The 24678-nt window shown below is 46.7% G+C and overlaps 2 long non-coding RNA genes across 3 annotated transcripts; one reads left to right on the top strand and one right to left on the bottom strand.

Annotated features, from left to right (window-relative positions):
- Positions 1 to 4359: 4359 nt before the first annotated feature.
- On the bottom strand, positions 4360 to 12588 carry LOC135303361 (uncharacterized). 2 transcript variants are annotated; one of them, XR_010364846.1, is made up of 3 exons: positions 12355 to 12588; positions 10933 to 12278; positions 4360 to 10413 (listed from the first exon to the last, which is right to left on the bottom strand). It is a non-coding gene; the product is annotated as an uncharacterized LOC135303361 (long non-coding RNA). The 2 variants fall into 2 exon arrangements; XR_010364847.1 differs by having other exon boundaries at positions 4361 to 10413; positions 10933 to 11639.
- Positions 11384 to 23311, top strand: LOC135303362 (uncharacterized). The gene is made up of 3 exons (XR_010364848.1): positions 11384 to 11931; positions 14800 to 15030; positions 22814 to 23311. It is a non-coding gene; the product is annotated as an uncharacterized LOC135303362 (long non-coding RNA).
- The last annotated feature ends 1367 nt before the right edge of the window (positions 23312 to 24678 follow it).

The following is a 24678-nucleotide window of genomic DNA, read 5'->3' as shown; positions in this document are numbered from 1 at the left end:
GACCAGTGTAGTTATTTGTGAACTGCAACATTACCAACACCTTGTTTTACTTGTTTGTTTTTGCTAAGTCCCTAGCTGAAACATGCCAGGAGAAGATCTTAGACAAGGCTTTAGGTAAAGAACAAACCTAGAAGACATTTCAGTTTTCAGGGGACACAGGTTTCATTCCCAGAGTTGTAACAAACCCTTGTTCCAACATAAAATGCAATTGCTGCACACCTAAACCATAAAAGAATGAATATGGATTTAAAAATATAAAAGGCAAACCTGGCATTGTCCTTGGCTGGTCTTGCAGGATGAATGCCCAAAAAATCCCATTCCCCAATGTGTGGTCACTTGGTGTTTCCTTCATTGGCAAATCCTGTGTGGCACCTAAGGTAAAGATGTTCTCTAGGCTTTGCTTCTTACTGCTCACATTCATCCTGCAGAGGCCACATCTGGCTTTTCTTTGTCCTAAAATATTTGACCTAAGCAGTTTCTACAGTAGCCTTCACAAACCTAAAATGGTGCATGAGAAATAGTTTGCTTGTGTCTTCAGGCAGGTGTGAAGGATAGGATTTGGTTTTTTCCTCAAGGCATGTCTCTCATAGCTGCCCAAAATGCTAAAAACCCACTCCTTTTGGCTCTGGTCTTCTCCATGAATAAAAACTTACCCATTCTAAGGGGTTCATAAACAGGCTTTTCAGTTCAAGGTCTCTTCTGGATTTGGCATGCACAGATGCCCAGATTAATTTCATGCTGGGGGAGAAGACAGGGCTCCAGAGGGTGAAGAGATGTGTAGGGAGAGCCAAAAAAATCAGGCATTGGGGAGGGTGTAAAAACCGCCCTCTAAAAAGACAACAAACAAGTTTTTCCCTATCTTGGCTACCCGAGGGGGGCACTCTGCTCTTGCAGTGCAGCTGCAATGCCTGGAAATGCCTCGTGTTCCTCCCCCTCAGGCAGATGAGCACTGGGAGGGGTCTGCCAATGGCTGCATTCAGGGGGCATTCAGGCTGGCACAGCCTGCTCCCACCAGGGGTGGAGTCCACGCCTGCCTTTGATCCCAGAGTGGCTTTGCACTTCCTCCAAGAATGCAGACAGAATTTGGAAAAGTCTCTGCAGCAAATGCCACGTGTCCAGCTGCCAGCCACAGCAAAAACCACAAGAGCCATATTTTGCCTCCTTATGAGCTCAGGGCATCTCAGGCCAGGCCAGCCTGGAAGAGCTCTACAGTTCCTCCAAGACAGAGATAAATCTGTGCACTCAGAACCTGTGTTATGCTTTAAGAAAACGTCAGGTCCTGTGCTTGGCTCTAAAATGCAGGTAGAAATCCCAGGATCCAGGAGCAAGCCACCTTAGCAAGAGACACTTGTGCTCATGAGCAAGACTCAAGCAAGGATTTGTATTCCTAAAAACTCATTTGTTTTTATTCATCTATTTCTTGGTTCAGCTCACTTTCCTGACAAACTCTGTCACAACTGTGAACTTGGGAGAGCTGAAAGACACAGGAATTTGCCTCTGCAGTTTAGATGTGTGGGGAGTCAGCATTTTAAACTAAAGTAGTCAAGAACTGAGTCACAAACCTTTTATGTGGACTAGGCAGTAGGCTGGTGGGCAAAGCCTTACTCATACCAAGATCACAGCTGGAGAACTCAGCAGTTCCTGAGACATTGCAGTCACATCCTGGTTCTCAGGGCAAATGCTTGGACCCCCTGATTCAGTGGTTTGCAAGGACTGACTTTCTACCAGTAAGGACTGAGTTTCACCTTATATAATGAAGATTTAGGACAATATTATGCAGCCAAAATAGAAGATTAAGAAATACAAGCCTGACTTTCATTTTAAACAAATACTAGAACTTTAAAAGACAGAGAAAACAGGTCTGTATTTTGGACCTCAGTAACAGCAACAGTGGTTTAGGGTATAGTAAAACTTCAGGTTTCTGCCAGAAGTTTCAGATTCTACAATAAATGTAATTTTTTTATTCATCACAGCATATGATCTTGATCTGGGAGGTCAAAGCATTCCAGTTAACATTGCCAGAAGCAGTTAAACAAATATTACGGTCCTCACAGTTTACACCCCAACCAAACCTCCTACTTGCTTTGGAATATCAATTAATGGCTGCCCTGATATCCCTGACTGTTCTCTAGGTACCTAGGCTTTTTGGAAAGGAGTTCCAGCACAAGAAGGCCCCAGGTACCAGCTTCAAATAACAGTGATGCTACCAGCAATTACAAAGCTCCAGTTGAATCTGAAAGGGGAAGTCAAGCCACTGTGTTTGAAGAGTTAACCACACACAGCTCCCTGCTCTGAAAACAGTGCTTGCCATCTGAGTCACTCCCAAACCTCTACTAAAACAGTCCAAAAGGGACTTAGTTGTTGCCTGAATTCCTTTTTTGCACAGATCATTGTGATTTTCAACTATCATTTACAATATATTTCCTCCTTTCTGTGTGCTGATTTCATGAGTTGCCCCTTCCTCCACTACACTTCTATTTCATCTTTTATTAAAGAGGAAAAAACATGGGGAAAAAACCCCAAAGAAACCACTAGGCAGGAAAATTCCCTCATTAGGTAAGAAAAATTTTGATCTACTTTACCCATTCCCCTCCTCACAGCTGCAAATGAACCATGGACATTTCTCCTCTTGGGGCACAGCATCAGAGCCCCCTCCTGACTGAGTGATGCCCATTCCTCTGGCACTCACACCACCAACACCAGCCAGTCCAGTGCACTCCCAGCTTGGCAAGGACTTGCAAATTGGCAGGTTGATGAATATGTGAGGTTAGTCTTGCCTCTCTCAGCTAAAGCCAGCTGCATCCACTATGAGAGGAAACGCAGCCCCCAGCCTGAGGAAGAAACCGTGCTGGGTCAGATGACTGCACAGATGATAAGCCTTTCCAAGCTAGAGGGCAAATCAGTGGCGTGTGGGATGCAGGACCATGTGGCTGCGGGGGATGGAAATTTTAATTGGCCAATATTGTGTCAGAGCCTATCTGGTTTGCAATTAGAGGCAGGTATGCAGTGAGAGAGGTGAATTGTTGGCACTTCCTCAAGCCCTTGAAGATGTTCCAGAGCAAACACTCAGGAAAAGTCCTAAGCCAGGCCGTGCTGCCCTCAGGCTGGTGCACCGTAGCCCATAATATCCACAGAGGGAAATAAAGTACCAGCACAGCTGTCACTTGCACAGGCACCCTACATGCAGCTTAGGCAAATCCTCCTCTGTTACTCCATTCCCTACTTCACTGGTGATTATCACGTGCCAGGAACAGTCCAGTGCCATCGGGACAGTGCACAGACCTAGCACTGCCCACCCCAGCTTCTTTACATCCCCTCTGTGCTGCTTCTGCCTTTTCTGCCTTGCCTACACGTCACAGAAACACTTCATCCAGACCCCAATTATGCTTGGCAGATGATTAAAGCACCTCTTTGCTCCTGGGTACAGAAGTGCTCTGCAGGCCATATTGGGATTGTCTGGGAAGTGCTGCCTGTCTCCATCACTTCTGGGAGCAGCTCAGCTGAACCAGCTCCTCCTGGTCAGGTTAGAGGTGCCAGCTCACCTCTCACGTGCCACAACTGCAAACCAAGGCAGGAGGCTGCACTCCGAGATAATCAGAATATAAAGCACCAAAGAGTTTGCTCCATGGCACTTTCCACAAAGAGGGAAAACTGTTTTGTTCCTCCCTGACTCCAGTGGGGACTTGTTGCTTTCTATACATCAGGCTCCCAGGGGATCCATTCCCTGCTCAGTGCCACAGGATGCAAAGCAAATCTAAATTAGACACACTACACGGTATGCAGCCCTGCCTCCTAACTACAGCAGGATCAAAGATAGCTGTAATTCCACCGACATAGGTTAGTCACCTAATGAATGCTCTCGGGAGGAAATCTGGCTGGATTTGGATCACTTGAGAGAAACAAGCAAGCTTCCAAGGCTGGAGAGAGAAAATGGGACCGATCCAAGACTTCTCAAGGAAGTTCATCAATGCCCAGGTGGGATAAGGAGTGAAAACCAGATGAGGGAGGAAGGAAAGCACTGCAGGAAGGTATTCTCCATCCTTTCTCACCTCCCTTCAGAGTTCTTGGCCCTGTAATCCCCATGTAATTTAGCATCATCTTCTGAAAGAGAGAACTACTCCTGCTTTTCAGATGGCTGGTTGCTGCTAAGTGTTTCAAGCCTTTCTAGGTTCCTGGATTTTAGGTCTGGCAGAACTGAAAGGGTATGGGATGGCTTTGGTGCTTCTGAGACTATGGATCCAGCTCCAGAAGCGTGTGTGCAAAGATTAAAGAGTATTCACTGCTGGCATCAAGCTGCTGCAGGATATGCTTGTCCAAAAAAAAAAAAATCCTACTGCTTTTGATAGAGAAAGCAGATTTAAAACAACTGCAAAGCAAAAGCAGGTGGAAAGCACATATTCTTGGACTATTCATTTTTGCTGTGCCCATGAAGGGCCTGCAGCTCTGGAAGGGCTTCACAAGCCAACATGGATTGTGTCACCAAGTCCAGCAAGGGACTAGAATTACTCTCCTACAAGCCCCTCAAGAGCTCAGCCTTTTCCTTCATGTCCTGCCTGGTGCTTGCTGGGCCTCTCCCAGGACCTGCAAGGGAGCAGTTCTCATTGTGACTCTGACAGCTGGATTTTCCAAATCTCCAGTCTTCCGGAGTTATGCTGGATTTAATGAAGCAGCAGCCTCTCCACCTTGCTCCTTCCCCATGTTTGCCCTGTTCTGACCTGGCTTCACCAATATTGGCTCCCACCTTGCTGAGTGATTTCTCTTTGGTGAATGACAGTGAGTTAACGAGTTTGTTTGGAATGAGAGTGTCTGCTGTGGAGATGGAGAGGTGCAAAATACACCCTACACTGCAGCCAGGGAGCAGGGGCTTACCTGGAGCCTCCGGCAAAGGACCTCAGGAGAAATCTAAGGTCAACCATTACAGTTTTGGAGCTGGAATTATTGAGGACCAGAAACCCACTATATTCCCAATGAAAACTCCAGCCTATGAGGGAGTTCAAGCCACCTCAGGAGCTGCTGGGACAGAAGCAACTCCTTTTGGTACCACAACTGCCTGTCCTACACAGGATGTTCCAAGGAAACATCCCCCAGCACATCACATAACCAGCGCTAGATGGAGTAAGTGGGTAGCATTGATCACACCATGAGCCCGAATGGGAAAACCCTATTTCCTAGGAATCCTAGAAGAGATTACGAGCTGGCCAGAAGGCAGAGGTTTTGGAACAGGTCCTGAGAAGACAACTTGTGCCTGAGAAGCACCACCATTTGAGTTACCAGAGAATGAAAGAGGCCATGGGAGGTGGGAGTTAACAGAACTTGCATTTTGGCTACTGCTGAGCAGCGCTGTCCCTGTGGCATTCCTTCTTCCCCATGAAGGGCCTGGGAGTGGGCAAGGTCCTGGGAGAGGACACATCCAGGCCAGATGACCCAAAGCAATCAAAGGGACATTCCATACCTATATGACATCAGCTCAGATATAAAAGCTAAGGGAGGGAGAAGGAATAGAGCGCATTTGTTATTCCACATTGTTTGCCTTCCAGAGCATCCTTACTGATGGGAATTAGAGATGAATGTTTCCCTTTGCTTAGATACAAGAAAACTTTTTTTCCCTTTTTATGCTTTACTAAACTGCCTTATCACAACCCAATAGTTCCTATCTTATTTGGCACACAGTCAAATGAAATGTCTTTTCTGGAATTTATTCTCAAAAGAGAGAGGAACCCAAGACAATATATTTTCTACAGAACATTTCACTTCAATTTTTATCCCAGTAATATAAAATCCTGCTCTTTCCCTCAAACATAAGCCCTTCCTACATTCCATTTATATCATAGTAAGAGAAAATATTCCCCTTTCACTCCAGCAGGTCTCCCTATGTGCACCACATGTGCAACAGAGTCCAAAAATACTAGAGATGCAAAGTAGAACAAAATTACCTAGAACAGAATGGAGCAAAACACAATAAGAGACATTGTACATGCAACATTGAACTTCCATTTATATCCAAGTATCAGAAAATCTTGGGTTTTTATTCCAACAGAAGCTCTTCACATGTGTGCACCAGGGCCAGGACTAGACCAGTCAGAGAGATGCACAACAGGGAAGTGAGGAGATGAACTCTTTGGGATGCAAGCAAAACATGGTGGAGAGGTATCACAGTGTGGGACAGGGACCTTGGTTTGTTTCCTTGTGCATTAAGGGGAGCTCCAGAGCTTTTGAAATACAAGACTAAGAGAAGTGAAAACACTGGCAGACAAGGTCCTGGGGAAACTGTTGCAAAATCTCTCCTCTCACTGCTCAACAGTTTTAATTTACTTCCTTCTCCTTTACCCATCTCTTAAATTTTCATTGAAAAAAAGCAATTGCAAACCTTTCCCACACTTTTTTCTTCCCATATGACCAATTGGATCTAGTTTCTTCTCCCACTCCAGACTGTGTCTTGGTTACTGGATGTGGTTTCCAGTAAAATTAATTCCTGAAGTCCCCAGTGACCTTCCTGCAGCTGGCCACGGCTCAGTGGGGAGGAGAAAGCCCAGGCAGGCAGCTCTGCAGTGGGGAAATAGCCACCTCAGCAACAGGAGAGAGGAGGCAGCACCAAAATACCACCGACAGCTGCTAAGAACAAACTATTAGAGGCTATTAGAGGGTTGCAGCTGCTCCTCTCTGATGAAGAGACAGGGGCAGAAAGAAAAGCTCGGCAAGAGGGGGATTAAAATCTGAAAGAGCCTGTCCTGCATGGCCAGGGGTGAGGGAAGTAGCTGATGCTTATTCTCCCTCTTGCAGCGCAGGCTGGGCTGTGCATAGCTCCTGTGCAAGGCCATGCTCTTTCCAGCTCTTTCTTCCCACTGCCTGAACCAGGACTAGATGCCAGGACATTTATGCCAGGAGTCCTGGCTGTACCACACAATCCCCCATGGGCCCCCTGGCTCTACTGCAAAGGCATCAGGTCTAAACATACCTTCTTTTCTTACCACCACTGTAGGAACAGGACGAGAAGTTCAATGCGACCACACTATAAAAAATCCATACCTCTCTTTTCCTCTTGTCTTCATTTTCCTTAGGTGGAGCTGTTACAAATTGAGCTGAATAAGCCATGCTTCTGCTCCATCTCCTCCTTCAACAGGACCAAGAACCTCAGCAGCATGAATTCAGGACTCCTGCCCTACTACCAGAACCAGCCCACCCTTCCTGCCTCCCTTCCTGCCTTCCTTCCTTCCTTCCTGCCTGCCTTCCCATCTGGATCCAGCTGCTGAGACAGGTCTCATCCCACATCCCCAGACTCCAGTGTGTGGTCCAGGAAGGCAAAAATGGGTGCTCACAAACTGCAGCAGACCAGTCTTTGGGATCACTCTGCTCCCTGCAGGATGCTAAGACAGAGAAAAACACTCATAAGTGGGAAGTGAGACAGGGTGTGAGCTCAGTATCCATAAAAAAGGGTGCCTAGCCCAGAGAAGAAATGTGTAGTGGCTTCTGGAGATGACTCCTTCTCTTACTCCTCTGAGGAACAGAGTGAGGCAGTCACCAGGCCTTATGGTACAGCCAGATGAGAGGCTAGCCTTTTGCAACATGAATAAGACCCCAAAATTGCCATCAGCAATCAGAAGGCTCAGAACCAACCAGACAGCCCAGAACCCCCAAAATATTTTAGCTTTCAAAAGGGTGCCCTACCAATTTCCTGGACATTTGAGTTTTGGGCTCTGCATTATTGATGTAGTGGAGGGAAACTCCACTACAAATTTGTGTTTCATTTTTTTACCAACTATTCCCTGCACACAATCTGCAGACACCATGGGCTGGCAGTAGAAAAGTGCAAGAAACTGAAGGCTTTGTACTTTGAACGCCTTTCCACATTATGCCACGGTGCCCAGGAGCACAGCTGGAGGTAGAGAGAAGGGGGTCCCCCAGAAATCTGGAGTTGCACCCCCAGCAGGATAAAGACAAGCTGGTACTACAGAGCTGGTGCAAGCTCACAGTTCTCCAGGTGTTAGCTAGGGGTGTAACCAGCCAAGGATTGATGGCTTTCCTGGGGGCCACATAATCCTTTTCTGCTCTTAGGCATGTTTGCTCCTTGCAGGCGCAGCCAGCAATTGCTGGCAATTTTGGAGCAATTGCTGCTCCTAAAAGCACTGCTGACTAGATGGCTTGAGGCTCTGAGCCTGAGTGGCAGCTCCCACTTGTTGCTATCAAGATATCAAGTTCCTTGACAAGTGTTCAGTTACACATTATTTCAATGCCCCTTTGATTTGGCCCCTAAGTTTTCCTGGGGTAGCAAGCAGAAACCCACGGGAGCTTGGACTGGATGTGGGAAATGGCTGCATGCTGGAGAAACAGCTGTGATGGGGGGCACAAAGAGGTGACTGAGGGCTGAAGCCATGTGTGAGCACGTGAAGTGACAGCCTCAAGCCACCAAGGAGCAAGTGCAGGCAGCTGGCAGAGTTTGTGCCCTTGTGTAAGGGGATTCCAGCATTCCCAGCCCTCCACAGGGCCCTGAAAACCTTGCAAGGAGGAAGGGCAGAACTCAGCAAGGTCAGAGGGGTCATGGCCTCCACACAGCCTGGTCAAGGCAGTCTGAGAAAGGGGACAGGGTGACTTAATGCTGCTTGATGTTCAAGAGCACTAGATCATTAGCTGGGTGGAACCATAGCAGAAGAGGTTTTTAGGGTGATACCACCAAAAGACAGCACCTGAATTTCCCTTCGTGACACCAGCCCCTTTGCTAGCATAAGAGCCCAATCCTGACTTCCCCAAAAGCCCATGACTGTGAACAGAAACACATGAACACAGGCCCTAAAGGCAGGCAGCATCCCTTGAATGAGTGCAGCTGTGAACCATATGGATGCACAATTAGAAGATAAAAAGATACTAAAAGATTGATTTGTCTAATCTCAAACAAGAAATGTAGCTGGGAGCTTGAATTTGTATTGAGATCCTCTCCAGGCTTATTAGGACTTCCAAATTTGTTACAGTAAGAGTGAAAACAGAGGCTTTGGAGATATTGAAGTGAAACTGTCTTGGTGTGAGCCCTACTGTGCTTGCATGGAACAGGTTGGTAATGGGAATGTATATATTTATATACATACTCCACCTCTCTTCTCTGAGATACAGACAGAGGCTTTCCATGGCAGTGCAGCCATCCCCAAAGTGAGCACGGGCACCTCTCCTGTGCTGCAGACGCAAGGGTCACAGCTCATCTCTGACCTCCTCCTGCAATTTCTGCAGGGAAGGAAGGTGCTCCCAGCATCGAGCACCCTGCACTGGCAGGGCCAGAACCTGGCAGCACCAAGGTGGCCGTGGCTGTGGGGCCCTGCCCTGTCTCCCAGTGCAAGGGAACAGCCGTGTGAGACACACGTGCCTGTCTCACGTCATCCGCCTGCTGCAGAAACCCGTGATGGATCCTCAGGGAGGGCTGAGGCTGGATCTGCCTCCCCACCCTTCTTCTCCCCACTCCTGCTGGATCTAATGGCTCAAATGTTTTCTGCACCCTGGAGCAGGGAGTTTAATATACCTGATGACATTTTTACTGACATTAATTCTAATGAATCCTGATATTCTTGCTGTCCATATCAACTCAGTCTTTCTCTGAATCTTGATGTATTTTTGCCCTTGGGAATTTCTGGGGCATGCTCATTGCAAGTCATAGGGAAAAATAAATTAAAGAAAAATAGATTTTCACAGCTTAAAATTTCCTTTCACCTGTTTCACTGTCATGATGTGATAAGAGAGACCCATTTATCATTTTCTATATTCCCAACCTGTCTTGTGACTGATTTCCCAGTCTTTCAAAGTGGCAGATTCCCTCATAAAAGAACCATCCTCTGACTTGCCTACAGGCAGGTGTGGGTTGGAACGCCAGTCTTCCTTTGTTTTGTATTTTTTTTTTAGTAGCACTGCTTAAAAATCCTGCCACTATGCCCAAGTCACAAGACATACAAGGTTTCACATCCCAAGAAATCTGTTAAATGCGTGGATGGGTTTTGCATAGAGGATCACAAAAATAAAAGAGTAAGGTCACAGAGGCTTACATTGGTGTGGAAAGGAAATTAAAGGAGGCCAATAGAAAAGGGGAGGGAAGGGGAGGAACTCAGTTGAAATGGGTGACCCTGCAGCCATCCCATCTTTGCAGAGTTCCTCTCGTGTTTGCTTGCCCTGCAGAATGTCTTTGGGTGGCAGCACAGGCCTGGCTCCTGAGTCCTGTGCAGGCAGGAAGAAGGAAGCTAGGAGGAGGAAGAGCAGAGGAAGGCTGTGATGCACTGCAGGCTGGAGGGGCTGGGGTGTGTGAGCTGGCATGGGGTGTCCCCAGAGGCCACTTGAGCTGAGGTGTCCCCTTGTCCAGCTCTCCAAGGTGCAAAGGCCAGGCCATTGCAGGAGGTTGGGTCCTGGGTGGTGGAAGCTCTCCAGATAAACAGGATTTTAGTGCTGCAATGAGAAAACAGAAAGTAAGAACTCTTTTTGTCATCCTCTGCCCACCACTTCCTGCAGAGGCCAAATGCAATTTGGTTGTCTTTGGGGTCTTCCTCCTTTCATCCATGACCATTTCAGCCCTTCTAGGGCTCAATCTCCAAATTTCCACACACAGCAGGAGCGCTCTTTGATGTCCCTCACCCTGACAGCCACCCTGGGCAGAGGCCTTCTCTGGCCTCTTTGAGGATATACCACTGTCTGGGTTTAGAGACAAATTTAGGAGGCGACATTCTGGAATGAGTCGTCTCTCTAAAAGATTCCAACAATCCATTTCCACCAATAGGAACTTAATACTAATGGACAAAAGTGGGGGGGGGGGAACCCAACAAAACCACAACCCAACAGTTTATTAACAATCAGAATGTCTACAAGGCGAGGGAAAAAAAGAAAGTAAATAATGCTAGCTATTAAACTGTCAGATCTCATCCCCCGCCCACACACCGGAACAAAACCCCAAAATGCGAGGGAAAATACCTGCTGAGGATGTGAGCCGCGGTACAAGATGGCGCCGGCGTCTCCCTCAGGCAAAATCCCCGAACAAACAGGAGCTTCACGCAGCAGTTCGGGCAACAGATGAAAACCTGCTGACTCTCTGGCAGCGACCTCCTCTCCACAGCAGAGGAAACAGCTGGGCTGGAGCCTCTTGGTTTCATTTCTCTCCCCGGCTCGGCTTCCCGAGGTGCGGGGCCGGAACGGAGCGGCCCCTGTGCCACAGGTGCCGCGTCTCCTGCCTCGGGCTCGGGGGCTGTCCCGCTCGCCTCAGAGGCAGCTGAAGGATTGCTGCTGCAGCTTCTGCAGGCCCAGGGAAGGGAAAAGCTTCTTGCCTGGGCTAACCAAACCAAACCAAGCTAGCCAGGCAAAAGCAGACTGCACCGCACTTTGTTTTTGGGGAGTGAGGATTGGGAAAAGCCGCCAAAGAGCTCAGGGCTCCCCCCTGCCCCGGCCACACACCTTAAAGGTACTGCAGCCACTTTGGGGCACGAAGCGGCACGCCATGGAATAGATCGTCATCATTAATCACCCCAAGACAACCACCTGCTCAGGTGTTCTACAGTGGACGATTTTTCTCTCCCAAACACAATATATTAGATTTCACTTGAAGTTCACCAGCTCTGGTGCTGTTCTGCCTTGACATGAATGTGAATGGACAAAGGTGTGATTCCAGATGCAGCCAGGGGATGCTGAGTTGAGGATGAAAAAAGAGGCTTATAACTAAATACATGGTATTTCTATATAAATATATATTATTATGTAGTAAAAAATATTTAAATTCGGGTAGAAGTACAGAAAGTTGGGCAAATAGCTCTGTAAAACCCAGGGAATTATCACTGGAGCAAAGTACTACCACAGAGCCATAACTTTCCTTTCTTCCTCATGCAGATTTCCCTATCTCAAGGCAAAGGTGTGGAGAAGCCAGCTTCTGGCTCACAGGTGAAAGCACTGCTCAGGAGACTGTTATTCCACCCTTAGTATGTGAGTCACTGTGTTTACACAGTTAAATTATTAAGATAATTTTACTCCTCAAAGTTTCCATAATTAGCCTGTGGCAATTTCAGGTTTGGAGCTATTAATGTGAATTGGAGGTTCATTCCTGTACAATTGCCTGTCCTGGCTGTGTTCAGCTGGTTTGGGGGTGCCTGGGATAGCTCTGGCAGTGAGCTGCAGGCTCAAGTCCTTACACAGCTTCTCCTGCCTGCCTGTGGTAACTACAGGCAATGATGTTCTTGGGATTATAAAGCAGAATGCCCTACTGAAGTAGCAAAAAAAGTTTTGGTGGTGCACTGGAGAGTCCCAAGAAATACACAGGAGCTGGGAACCATCTGAAAGCAGCACAGAATAAAGATATGAAGGCTTTGCCCTTTGGTCTGAGTAGCTTCAGCAAGAGACCTTTGTTACCTGGGATTATTCCTTGTGTTTTCCATGGTTTGTGCTTCCTTCTCCAAGCTTGTCTTTGTTGTGCTGGGCTCTCATGCAGGTACAGCAGAATTGCATGAGCTCAATGCACAGCTGCTTTTCTGCAGCCAGGATCCAGCTCCAAGGCCCAGTGCAAGTTCAGCTGGGGCCAGCAGAAGCCCCCAGCATCACCAGGGTTTCTCTCCACAGACTTCATGCATTGCAATGAAGACAAGCTCTTCCCTACAAATGGCTGGGAGGGAGGGGCTGAAGGAGGGGGATTTCTTACCTTGAGTTCCTGTAGTTACCTGAGGAACAAGTGTCACACACTTTGCTTTTCTGTTAAAAAGAGGCCTGAAGGGACCTTCTTTATTTAATGTTTATGTAGCCCTGGCAAAACACTATGTAAGTGGACTTGAAGCAACATGTCCAGTTCAAGCACACCTGACCACCAAAGTTCTTAGATCCATTTTGTTCTACATTCATGATAGATCTCCTCAGACTGTGGTAAATCTGAGGTTCATCTCCTGAGACAAATTTTGGGGTCAAACCAGTTCAGCATTTAGTTACAAGTCTGCTAAGCCACAGTGTCCTGTGCTATCTGCCATGCAGGGAGCTCTGAAGGTAGCCAGGAGGTGTCACTGAACACTTTGAGAGATCTGGCATCCAAGACATGGTCCCAGCCAGGAGAGTCTTCAGACAAGGCTTGGCTGGTATAAACAAAATTATTGTGGATTTGCCACATTGAATGGCACCTTCCTTCAGATGCTGGCCAGGAAAAATAATTTCAGAGGTGCTGGCAGCCAGCCCAGGCACATGGATGCAGGATTGAGCAGCCTTTGATCGGCTCAACTTGTTAATCTGCTCACACGTGCCACATGTCTCCTCCCCAGGATCTGCCAGCTGCTTTGGTGCCTGGCAAACCTCCCATATCCCTTCCCTCCCTCCTCCTCTCTAAGCACCTGCTTTCCATGGCAAGGGAGGGAGTGGAGCCCTGGCTCTCCCCGTCCCTGCCAGCTCAGTCATTGTGCAGTGCAAGTCCTGCTCTCCAGACGTGTCTCCTCAGCTGAAAGGAAGAGACAAAAGGCAGCTGCCCAGATCATGAGCTGTGCATTGAGCTCAGGCATCTCCCCCACCATTCCCATGCTCTCCATACTGCTGGGCCTTTGGCAGCACTCCCACCATGACCCTGAAGTCATTCCTGACTGTGCTTCTCATGCCCCACATGGGCCCTTTGGGTAAACAAAAGCCACCCAAAATCTCTGCCAAATGTGAGTCCTCCCTGCCCTGCCTGCAGCGGCCAGGCTGGCAGCTCCCTGCCCTGTCCCCTGCTGGGGTCCCCTCCTCCTGGCCTGTGCAGCTGTCCTTGGGGACAGTGGCAGCTGCTGGACTGGGGAGTGGGGATCTTTCAAAATGTAATGGGCTGTCATGGGAAGGAGTCAAAAGTGCTGACTGTGTACCCTCTGCTACCTTCCTGGCACGGGTGGGCATCTTCAGGCGCCAGTGAAACCTCCTGAGGACCAAACCAGATCTGGATGCTGTTTATCCCTTGCTGTTGACTTGAAAAATCAAATCCAGGATGCCTCTAACCCTCCTGGATGAGCACCATGACAGTGATGGTACGGTGCTGTTTGCCACTGAGGTGGAACAGCCCACTTGCTTGTCCCCAGCCTTCCCCCACCATCCCTGCGTGCCAGTGGCTGCTGCTGGGAAAACCAGCGATGCATCTTCTCTGCAAATAACAAGCATGTGATTGTTCCTAATCCGACCTAGGCAAAGCAGTTCTGATAAGAACAATCCCTCATCAGGATGTTCCTGATGACCTTGGACAGAAGCTGCTGTGCCTGACAACCGCTCTCAGCTGTGCCAATATTCTTTCAGAAGTATTTCCTATGAATACAGCACCCTACTCCTCCAGAAATGCCAAACTTTGTCTTTGACACACAGGACCTGATGCTGGGCAACACCTCCCACTCAAACTGGAGCCCCAGACAAGAGTAAACCCTCACATGCAATGAGAGGTCAAAACCAGGGAGTCAGGAAGCACCCCAAGCTGTGCCTGCCCCCATGCAGCTGTGTCCCCCCATACACCACTCACACACTGCATGGGGATGTGATCCCTCTGGGAGCTTCTCTGTGTGGTTTAAGAGTCTTTCTGTGCTTGCCAGGACAGAAGCAGTGTGTGCTTGGGACAGCTCTGTGTCTGCTTCCTCGTGTGATGTCACACCACTGCCATATGGTCCTCACCCAGTCTCATCAGGTGGTGGTGGCCCACGGCCCCACCCAGGCAAGCAAAGCAGGGAGTTGTCCTGACAGCCAGCAGTCAGAATTTGTGCCTCCTTCCCCCTGTATTTACCCCACAGAAACAAAATGCAAATATGTGTTTAAAAAAACAAACTGCAGGAAGCTGGCAGGGGACCAGGTGTCATGTTTGTGTCACTGTGTCAGCTCTTGCAGGCCCTACGGCAGCATCACCAAGACAACAACCTTTCAAAGGAGGAGCAGTCAGTTCCCCTGGAGAACACAGCAGCAGCCTGACCTGGCAGCTTCTAAGGTCTGCTTGGCTCTAGATAAGCATCTGCTTCCCCACACAGCACTTATCTCCTTTTCCAAGGCTCTCCTCACTGAAGCTAAGAGACTTCATGACTGATTTACCTTTTACAACAAACTAGCTGGGAGGTGAGTATTATTTCATACAAGAGATAAGGGCACATTGATTGAACTCACCAGAAAGCTTGTTATAAAGAAGGAAGAGAATTTAAACCTGTGGAGCTCTGGTATTGCTCATTAGCTGCAGGCAGAAGCTTTACTCCATGTGGGAGTGCAGCTGATCTCCCTACAAACCATTTCTCACCAAAGACCCTGCTAGGAAACCATTTCATCCAACCACCCTGTGGCTGGGGCAGAAATGAGAAGATCAAAGGTGCTACCTGGTAGCAGCATAACATTTCCAATACTGGGTTAAAACGAGGGGTTTTTGAAAATAACCCAGGAGGTTGGGAAAGTGGCAGGGGGATAACAGATTGGAGAAACAGAAGTCTGAGTTCCTTATGCCTCTAGGGTTTGGCACAGGGATCAAAGGCAGTGTGTTTGGCCCACGTTGCTTAGTCTGTAGCCCTGTCTCCCTGCACACCTGCCTGTGTCAAAGCTGAGGAGAGCCGAGGCTCAGCTTTTCCTTGCTGAGGAGCCACCAGTGCCCCACTGTGCGCATCCCCAGCGCGCTGAGCCCGGCTTTCTGCCGCAGCCGATGCGAAGCTCTCACACTTGCTCCTGCAGCTTCCTCTTCCTGCCGATGCAGGGGAAGCCCAGCAGCCACCCCTCCAGACAGCCCTGCTGGCACCCCTGGCTGCAGTGAGCACGGTGGAGCTCGGACAAGTGCAACATCTCCTCTGGCCAAAGGGAAGGAATTTCTCAATGGGGTGTATGCACCATTCAGCTCCTGGCTCAAGAAATATCCTGCTGTGGTCCCGATGGGGATAACAACGTGGCAGGAAATACTATGCTGGAAAAAAGACGTGTGGGGGCTGAGGTGGGGAGAGGAAGAAGCAATGTAAGCAAAAGGAGGAAATGCTATGGTGGCCAAATGAGCCTGCAGGGAGAGGGCTTCTTCATGTGCCAGGGATCCGGCCAAGCACTGACTTCACTGTTCTTCTTTGAAGAGAGATAAAATCACAGGTTCACTCAGACCATGGCCCAAAGAGCTTTGGCAACAAACCCATCTGTTGCCCTTTCCTGGAGCCAGCTGTGCTCCTGCAGGGAGGGTTTGCCATCCAAAGACAGCTGGGCAAGGGTGAGAGAAAAAATGAAATCTGTTGAGTGTTTTTTGGTGCCTCAGCAGTTAAAGATCCTATCATAAGACCACTAATTTCTTATGAAATTTGAGCACATCCTGGAAAACTCAAGCCTCACCAGAGTGGCATGTTTGTGCATCTGACTGTATGTTGAATTTTCCTTACTCTCACTCAAAAGAAGCCTGCAAATGTTTCTTGCACCCTTATTTTCAAGGGCAGCAACTGAACAGGTTTTTTTTTTAATTTTAGTAAAGCAAGACTGGCAGTTGGAAATACTTACATTTCAATGAGTACTGAAAACTATAAATAAGAGGAGTCCTGAAATGAATTCAGGTGGTACAGATTGCGGCATGCCCTGTGTGCACACAGGGTTTAGAAATAATTTTTTTTTTAGAAATAAATACTATGCTGGTGCCCCAGATTGTTTGTTGCCCAATTTGTGCAATAGTTCATCTTTGTTTACTTAAGATTAGGCCCTATCATCCCAGTCTCCAGGTTGTTTAATAGGAAAATGGTACCTTTGTGCCTTTTTTAAAAGGCTTTCTGTATGGAGACTCAGGAGTGTTCAGGGCTGACATTTTGGAGATGTCCCTCTCACCATTCTCATCTCTTCCGTAGCTCTGTGTTGTACTGAGTCATTTTCCTAAGTGATGCATTGTGGGAATTTGAGAAAATACCCTCAGCATGCAGTCTGAAAATTTGCTATTCTCACTCACTGGAAGTGAAACTATTCCTTCCCTACGAGAAATAGAGACTTGTGTCTTTGGGTCAAAACCACACTAAACGTGTGCCTTCTGGGGAATGTCCTTGACATCTGTTTTTAAACGTGTGTTAATGAACAAACCAGTGCCTCCAGGCAGAGTCACGGCTCCCAGAAGGACATCTTAATCATTAACCATAAACTGCACAGTCTCCCTGCGGCTTAGAGAGCAGGGGTTTAGATGGAGATCTCGTCAAGGGCCATCAGGAAACATCCCAGCTCCAGTGCCTGGAGGGCACTGAGCAGGGACCGCTCACAGCCCATGCTGTATTATTGCTTACATCGACTGAAGATGTCCCCCCAGTCACTGCAGCAAGCACAGGACTGAACGCCGATATACATCCCAGGAGGCCTTTAGTTTGGTCTCTTCACAGCTTAAAAAGAGGTCTCTCCCCTGGATTCCTCCTATCATCCCATTTTAATCAAAAGCATCCAGACATTGCTGAGCTGTTCTCAAGTTCAGTGGTTTTCACATCTGCCCTCTAGCATGCAGGAGGGAGAGTTCAGGTCAACCCCAAAAGGAGCAACTAGGCTGACAAAAACTCAAGAAGTTTTTAATCAAGGCATCCCCGAGCTAATGTGTTGGTGTGGGGGGAATGTTTTGGTGTTTGTTTGTTTTTGTTGTGTAATCAGATACTCCAATAGCCTTGTGTGAGTGCAGGGAAGCTGCACTGTGTGAAACAAGTGAAACCCAGGTGTGACCTTGGAAGGCAGAGTTTGCTTTGATTTTCTTAAGGCTGAGGACAGGGGAGCCACTGAGAGCTGGAGGCACAGAAGTTAGACTGGTGGTTTGCCTTGCATGGAAGCTGCCCCAGGGGCTGATTGCCTCCCTTTGTCAGCCCAGCATCTTTATCAGCTGCCCCACAAACTCTGAGTCCAGTCGGTCATGCTCGCTCCACAGAGTATTTGCTTTCAAATACTGAAGCCAAAATCAGTTGCTGAAAAGGACATCCAGGTACTGAATGGCCTGGAAAGAGAGAGTTGCTTTCTTTTAATGTGTGTGTACACAGGACACGCTTGGTAAACAAACTGGTGCCATCAACTGAAGGTTCCTAGGGCTTCCGGCAACAGGAGGGGGAAACTGGCATGGAAAAAGAAAAAGCAAAGTCTGCAGCCATTGTCAGGCACACAGGAGCTGAATGAAGAACAGATTCAGGTTATTGGGCCAGAAATGTTCTATTTTATCATTCGCTTACAGAGCTTGTGCAGTCCTTTCCTTATACCTTAATGCAGCATCCAAATAGCGTTGTCCTAGAAAGAGGAGACAGGGCTAACAACTTTTCAGTAACTCATCAGTGCTTGCACTGTTCACAGAAATCTTGATGCAATAAAAATATGAATGCATTGGTGACAAGGGCAGTGACCAGTCTTCTGCTCTGTATTGGTGGCAGGTAACAGTTAAGCCAAGAAATCTGTAATTTAGCTAGGGCCTGAGGAGAAAGCACTATTAAAATTACCTTTCCCCTTTTGAGTGACATCCTTATCTTCTGTATTATGCTTCTGTAGGATTAGAAATACTACACAAAGAGCAGTTGGCCTTTATATCAACTGCCTGGTCCTGGTTTTTCAGGGAACCTCTCATTCTTCAGGGAGGATGCAGGGAAGACCAATGAGTTCACTCCCAGTGACCTGAAAGCCACTGGGAGCTGTAGGAGAAGCTTATGACCAAAGCTTCCCCTGGGGAAGGATCAGAGTCAGCATAGGCAAAATTATGTTGCAATTTCTGGGTCAAAAATGTGTAAATAAGCTGTTGACCCACTGAACTCCCTCTACAAGAAGAGGATAAACCAAGTAGGAAGCTCCACTGAGCTCCACTAGACCCTGAGTCCTGCTCCCTCAGGTCGGGTTCTGGTGAACACCACTTAGAACTTTTAAAGTAGCTTCTTTAAGAGCTGTCACCTACTGCTGCTTCAGCTGGCAGCATACCAAGATCCACAGGGTCATCTCTGGTGTGACCCAGGGGAGATGAGCTTTTAAAGCCCCATTTCCTGCATCTCCTGCCCAGTGCAATTTTACATGTGTTTCTTGAGCCAAACACATCATCCTGTTACACTTTTCAGAGTCAGCAAGCTTGTACTCACAGAGCATCCAGTTTTGCCAGAGCCTGTGCAGTGATGCAATACCAGCAGCTTTCCCAAACAAAACTTGTTCAGTAGATGCACAATGCCAGCCTTGCACTACCACTGAAGCAACCTGTGATACACAAGTACTGGAGGTAAGGTTAGTCCTGGAGCAAAATATTCTGTGAGAACAGAAAGTAATTAACTTACAGATTTGGTCAGATCCCTGCCAAGATTTCTAGTCCACTGCACTGTTCAGTGATGACTTAGACTTGACATGAGGAGTCCAAGACTTGACAGAAGAATATAAGGTTCTCAAGGTAGTGTGAACTTGCTTCTTATGCCAAAGGCAGGAGTACTAAAATGTATCTGATGCAAACCTATACTGGAAGAGTCCAAAAGAGAGAAAAAGCTGTATCCAGAGACTTAATTTACAGCTGAATTCTGAAAGCCTGGGTCTCCCACAGGTGAAGATAAAAGTGAAACATTACCAGGAAGTCTGACATCTGAGATAGAAGCTCTTTGCTATGAATAAATATTTCAGTGGGAGACTGCAGTTTTGTTAGTGCTCTGGATGCTGCATTCTTACATTGAGCAGCAAGTGAAAGCAAGAGGCCTAGTTTGGGTGTCTGAAGATGGTGAGGATGCTGGCATCCCCTTCCTCAGGGCATTCCTGTTGGAGGACCTGTGCTGGACATGCCCACTCCAACATCCCAGGTACATTTGAAACCACTCTCTTCTGTTGGCAGCTCTTGTCACAGTGCCAGGCTCACAGCCTGAGAGGCTGTGAGCCATGGAGCAGCCAGGCAAAAGCAGAAGCAGCATGAGCTGGATTGGGAAGCCCCTTTCCTGAGAGATCCATGCTTCTGTGTTGCCGCCTTGCTCTGGTGCACAGCATCAACTCACGGTGCCCTGCAGGGGCCTTGGCAGAGCAAGGCCCTGAGGATGCCCGGTGAAAACCAGTGACTTGTGCAACAAGGGCATTTTAAAACTGCTATTTACAACCTCTCCAGTTTTGTCTCTCTTCCATCCCTTCCTCTTTTATTTGTCTTTACTTTCTTGGGAAGTGAGAACACAAATTGTGACACAAAGTGTGGTTTCACATATAACACAGCTGGAGCATTCAGCCATGGAAACTTCTGCTTAAGTATGACTTACTAGTTCTCATTTTGTCTTCTCTTGATTAAATCGAACAGTAGAAGGAATCATAAGCATGAGATCCACTTGCTTCTCAGAAAGCATCACTACCTGTCAGTTACTCAATGCTTTTGTAGGTGTACTAATAGTTTTAATATAAATATTTTACAAAGGCCTGCATATTTCTAATTAAACTGAGCAAAAATACAGAAAACATCAAAACTAGTTGGCAGAGGCCAGAAAGGAAAATGAATGAAGACATTAGGAAAAACTTCCATTTTACTTTACATTGCTCATGCTTTCAGACTGGAGTGAAAAGACCTCAGAGAATTTAAAAAAACTGAAGTTTGTCTTGAGGCTTCATCCAAAACAAAATTCAATGTAAATGAATTTTGATTAAAGAATGGAAAATGATTATTCTTATTTCTAAAGACAAACTAGTATTTTTCCAAACAACTCTAATGAGGGATTTGTGAAATAACCATTTGTCTTTGCAGCTGTAGCCTCCTAATTAGACTTTCATTCTAAGGTGAATTTTTAAACCCTTCAGACCTGAGACATTGCACACAATCCTCTATAATCTCTTCCTGAGGAAATTATTCTATTATTTAGTGTTCTTTGTGTTGGATAATTACAGCAGGCTTCTTTCCTGCTTTCCATTCCTTGTTCTCTTTATGTATATTTGCAGTGGGTTCCTAGGGCCAAAGTCTCTGCTGCTTTCCAGTGTATTATTCTTCAGTAAGATCCAGCAAGAAGCGAGGGACACAGGCTTGGAGGGGTTATTCAGCATGGAAGGTTTAGATTTTTAACACAGAAACTGCAATACCCTTTGCCTTCAATACACATAAAAAACCACATCTGCCTCACAGGCTGTAGAAGGAAGTGCAGTGGCAGGGAGAAAAAAGCACATGCAGAGAGGAAACTCTGAGAGTTTCCAGATGGCAAACACCAGAGGGAAGGTCAGCAAATGTTTGAGATGATTACAGGCAGTGCTTTTCCTCTGCCCAACCAAAGGCTGAGTGTCCTGCTGGGGAGGAGATCTCTATCTTGAGGCAGGTCACAGGCAACTGGTAATGCTTCAACTCTGTTCAAGGCTGTGCCTTTTGGTTCTGCTTTATTTCTCTTTTGGTGGGAGTAGGGAGCTTCTTATGGATGCCCTCACAGAATGTCAGAGCTCTTTAGACAGCAATTGCCAGCCCTGGCTTTAAAGGACCTTCAGAATTGTTTCAGCTTTGAAAATTAGGAAGGACGGCTGATTCCCAAGGCGACATCTGTAAGACTTTCTGAGAAGATATTTAGTCCAGCATGCTGGCCTGGAATTCAAGTGCTGTGTGCTGTTCCTGGCTCTGCCAGAGCATGCCTGTGACCTATAACAAAGCCCCTCACCTCTGCTTGCTCTCCTGCCTTTTCTAGCAACATTCCTCAGACAAGCACTCCAGTGCCTGTACCATATCTCAAACAGCTTCTGCTCAGGATGTTTTCTCCAAAGGCAGGACTCAGTGTATTCATGCAAGGCAGACTGGACTGCATTCAGACTTTATTAGCTAATCCCTATTTAATGAGACTGGTAAGAAGTCATGTATATATACACACACACACATAGCCTTGTTTGTGCATTATAATACAATAGCACTTAATGCTGAGGTAATAGGAGCTCTGCATACTTTGAAAATTAAAGCCACAGAAAGAGAATCTTGCATTAGGAAAAAACAAGTAGCCTGTTTTTAATTATTAGCTTTGTTGCCTGGGTACCAAGTACAGAAGCTCCTTTTTGCTTCTTGCCAGGAGCCTGTAAGAGTATGCTGTATTTTGTTTCAGTCCAGAGCCATTATGGCCGTTTATCCATCTCCAGAGAAGTGCTCCATTTTTTACTTCACATAGACCCAGGCTGGCATCAGGAACAACCCTCCCTGCCTGGTGAGGGAACTTGCCCAAGGTTGCCTCCAGGATCTTTCAAGGAAGGATTTGAACTCTCAAAAGCCTTATTGTCTTGGTAAGGCCCAGAAAACAGTGATCCTTCACCTACCTGCTTTTCTGTGAGCCACTGAAAGAATGCAAGGCAGTGCTGCCCAGCAGCTGCTGGCTGTATCAAGTGGGATAGCTGAACTGGGGTGGAGAAACAGCAGCAGAGACTGCTGGACTTGGGATTTTACCAGCCTGGAAAAGCTGTGATATAGTCTGCAGACAAGACAAGGCTGATGTCTTGAGACACCAGCAGATTCAGTGTGACTTAACAGAGCCTCACTCATCAGCTGAGGCTCAGGAACTCACAGCACTGCAGCTGGAAAGCAGAATACATAAAGCTGAGGTGCTGGCACTTGGGCTAAGGACAGTCATCTTTATTCTGGGAATGAATTTGCTTTCTCATTTTCTATTGCAAATCAGAGGATTCACTCTTGAGTTCCAAGTCCTAGAGACTCTTGCAGAATTAAGCCAGGTTCCTGCCTTCCCATCAACGTGTCCAACAAAATTGCAGGACATACTAGGTTCCTGAACAACACCTGCAAGCCCCAGTGCCTTTGAGGGGCTTCCACAGCCATAATCACTGAGGAGAAATAATTACATCCACTTGGAGGACTGAAACTCAGGTGATTCCTTTTAAGCTGCAGTGCAACCTCAGCCAAGTCAATACGCAGGTAAAAGTAGATATTCTTGTTGATAGTAGCAAATTTTCAGTGAAATAGAGTTTTTTTGCACATTTCCATGTTTTTCAGAACACTTGTCACTTTTCCAAGCTGCTGTGAAGAAATGCACCAAACAATCCCAGTGAAATTTTCCCAGAAGTATGTTCAGTGCTGTGGAACAGGGATTTTCCAAAGGAACTTCTGACCTTTAAGTGACAAAGCCTAGCAGTGAAAACACAGCAGTTCTCAAACAGTAAGAGATTAGAATACTGAAAAATCTCAGCTTCTTCCCATTATGCCAAGTACCTTTGCATTTGGTGGAAAGGCCCAGAGTCACAGAGAGCAAAAGCTGCTGTTGCTTTTTGCCAGTTTCTCCTTGCTGAGTGTGTACCCTGAGGAAGGGCTGGAAATAAACTCTTTCCCTAATCATTTCTGTGGAGAACAACAACTCCAAAAACAGTGTCATGCTGTTTAGTAGCATCACCACTATCAAAGATATTTAATTTACTAATTGATTGTATGTAATTCAGCCCAGAAATACCTACTTTTCCAGTTAAAGAGAAGGCCCTAGGACTGTGCAGGTAAAATCTTTAATGAGATGTAGTGAGGCACTTTGAACATATCGGTAGTTGTAGGGGTGATGGGGGTACACACTAAACTAGGCCAATTACCCACTGAATTACCTCCAAGTAATGGCTGAGCTGTCTGGCTAGACAAGCAATAGCTTCCTTTAGAAGTAACAAATGTTCTTTTAACTCATACCAAAAGTCACATTTCTACCAGTTAATAGCAGGTCCAGAGACAAGAATTCACAAAGTGGAGATAAAACCCAGCAGTTTCAAGCAAGAGCTCAAGCACAAATTGTTTTTACAAATCAACTGAAAGGAAGATCAATCAGTAGTTTTTAAATTGCCTTTCTGAAAAGCACAGCAGCTTGACAATAACATTTTGAAGTTAAAAACTAAGAAATACTTAACTACCTTTTTACCAAGTCGTATGAAATGCCAGCATATTTAAATAGCTGCTTTATCAGTCTGTAAATCAGCTTTAACATTCAGCGACTAAGAACATTTTACTCCAGTTCCTTTGTCTACCCCAAGTTCTCCAAAAAAACAGAAGGAACTTGCCACCAATAGGCAAGACTGAAAAAAATAGTAGGAGGTAACTAAGCATTGTCTCTTCTCACACGTGTTGACTTCACTATGTCCCCACACCACACTCAGGGGCATCCCATCCTTTTAAAAACCAATTTACATTACAGAAGGCACATGCTGGAGCATGCTTTGCTTTCCTTCAAGGTCTTTCCTCACCCTGAGAGACCACAGTAGAAGCACTGGTGTACAGCTGCAGTTCTGGGACTTACCCAAAGCATCTCACCAGAGAACTTGAGTTTCCTCTCTGAATTTAAGAGGCACTGCAACTCCCTTAAAGGGAATCCCCTCCAATCACACCTTTTGTTACAGCTATCATTACTGTGACCGAGTCCTCTTCCCTATTTGGTTCTGAGAAACTTGAAGTGATGAGTCAGTATCCATGGGTGATTTCTCAAGAACTTGAATTTGCCCTTGGAATACTTGCCAAGATTCCAGACACCTCTTACTTTTCAATAATATTTTTTAACTATCTGCAAAGCCTCATTCTGAACTGTTTGTTCCCACCCCTTTCTCTATACTGCCATTTCCATTGGGTTTGCTGTGTGCAACAATACTGTAAATGAAGCCTTCAGCAGGCTGGAGAAAAGACCTGACTGTTCACACTGGCACACCACATAAAGTGTTTGTAGTAAAATTCAGTGTGTGCTGGTACCTTTTAACTTTGTTTTGAAGGTAAGTCAACAGGGCAGAGAGAGTGAAGTGCTTCAACTAAAACTCTTCCCACCTCTAAAGCTATAGACTTAGAAACTGATGTCCAGTCTGCTTTTCATTGCCTGCTTTAAACACTTCCTATTAGAATTC

This window comes from Passer domesticus, chromosome 6 (assembly GCF_036417665.1).
Source record: "Passer domesticus isolate bPasDom1 chromosome 6, bPasDom1.hap1, whole genome shotgun sequence".
Classification (NCBI taxonomy): Eukaryota; Metazoa; Chordata; class Aves; order Passeriformes; family Passeridae; genus Passer; species Passer domesticus.
Note: the sequence above shows the minus strand (reverse complement) of the source record. Positions and strands in the feature narration are given on the sequence as shown.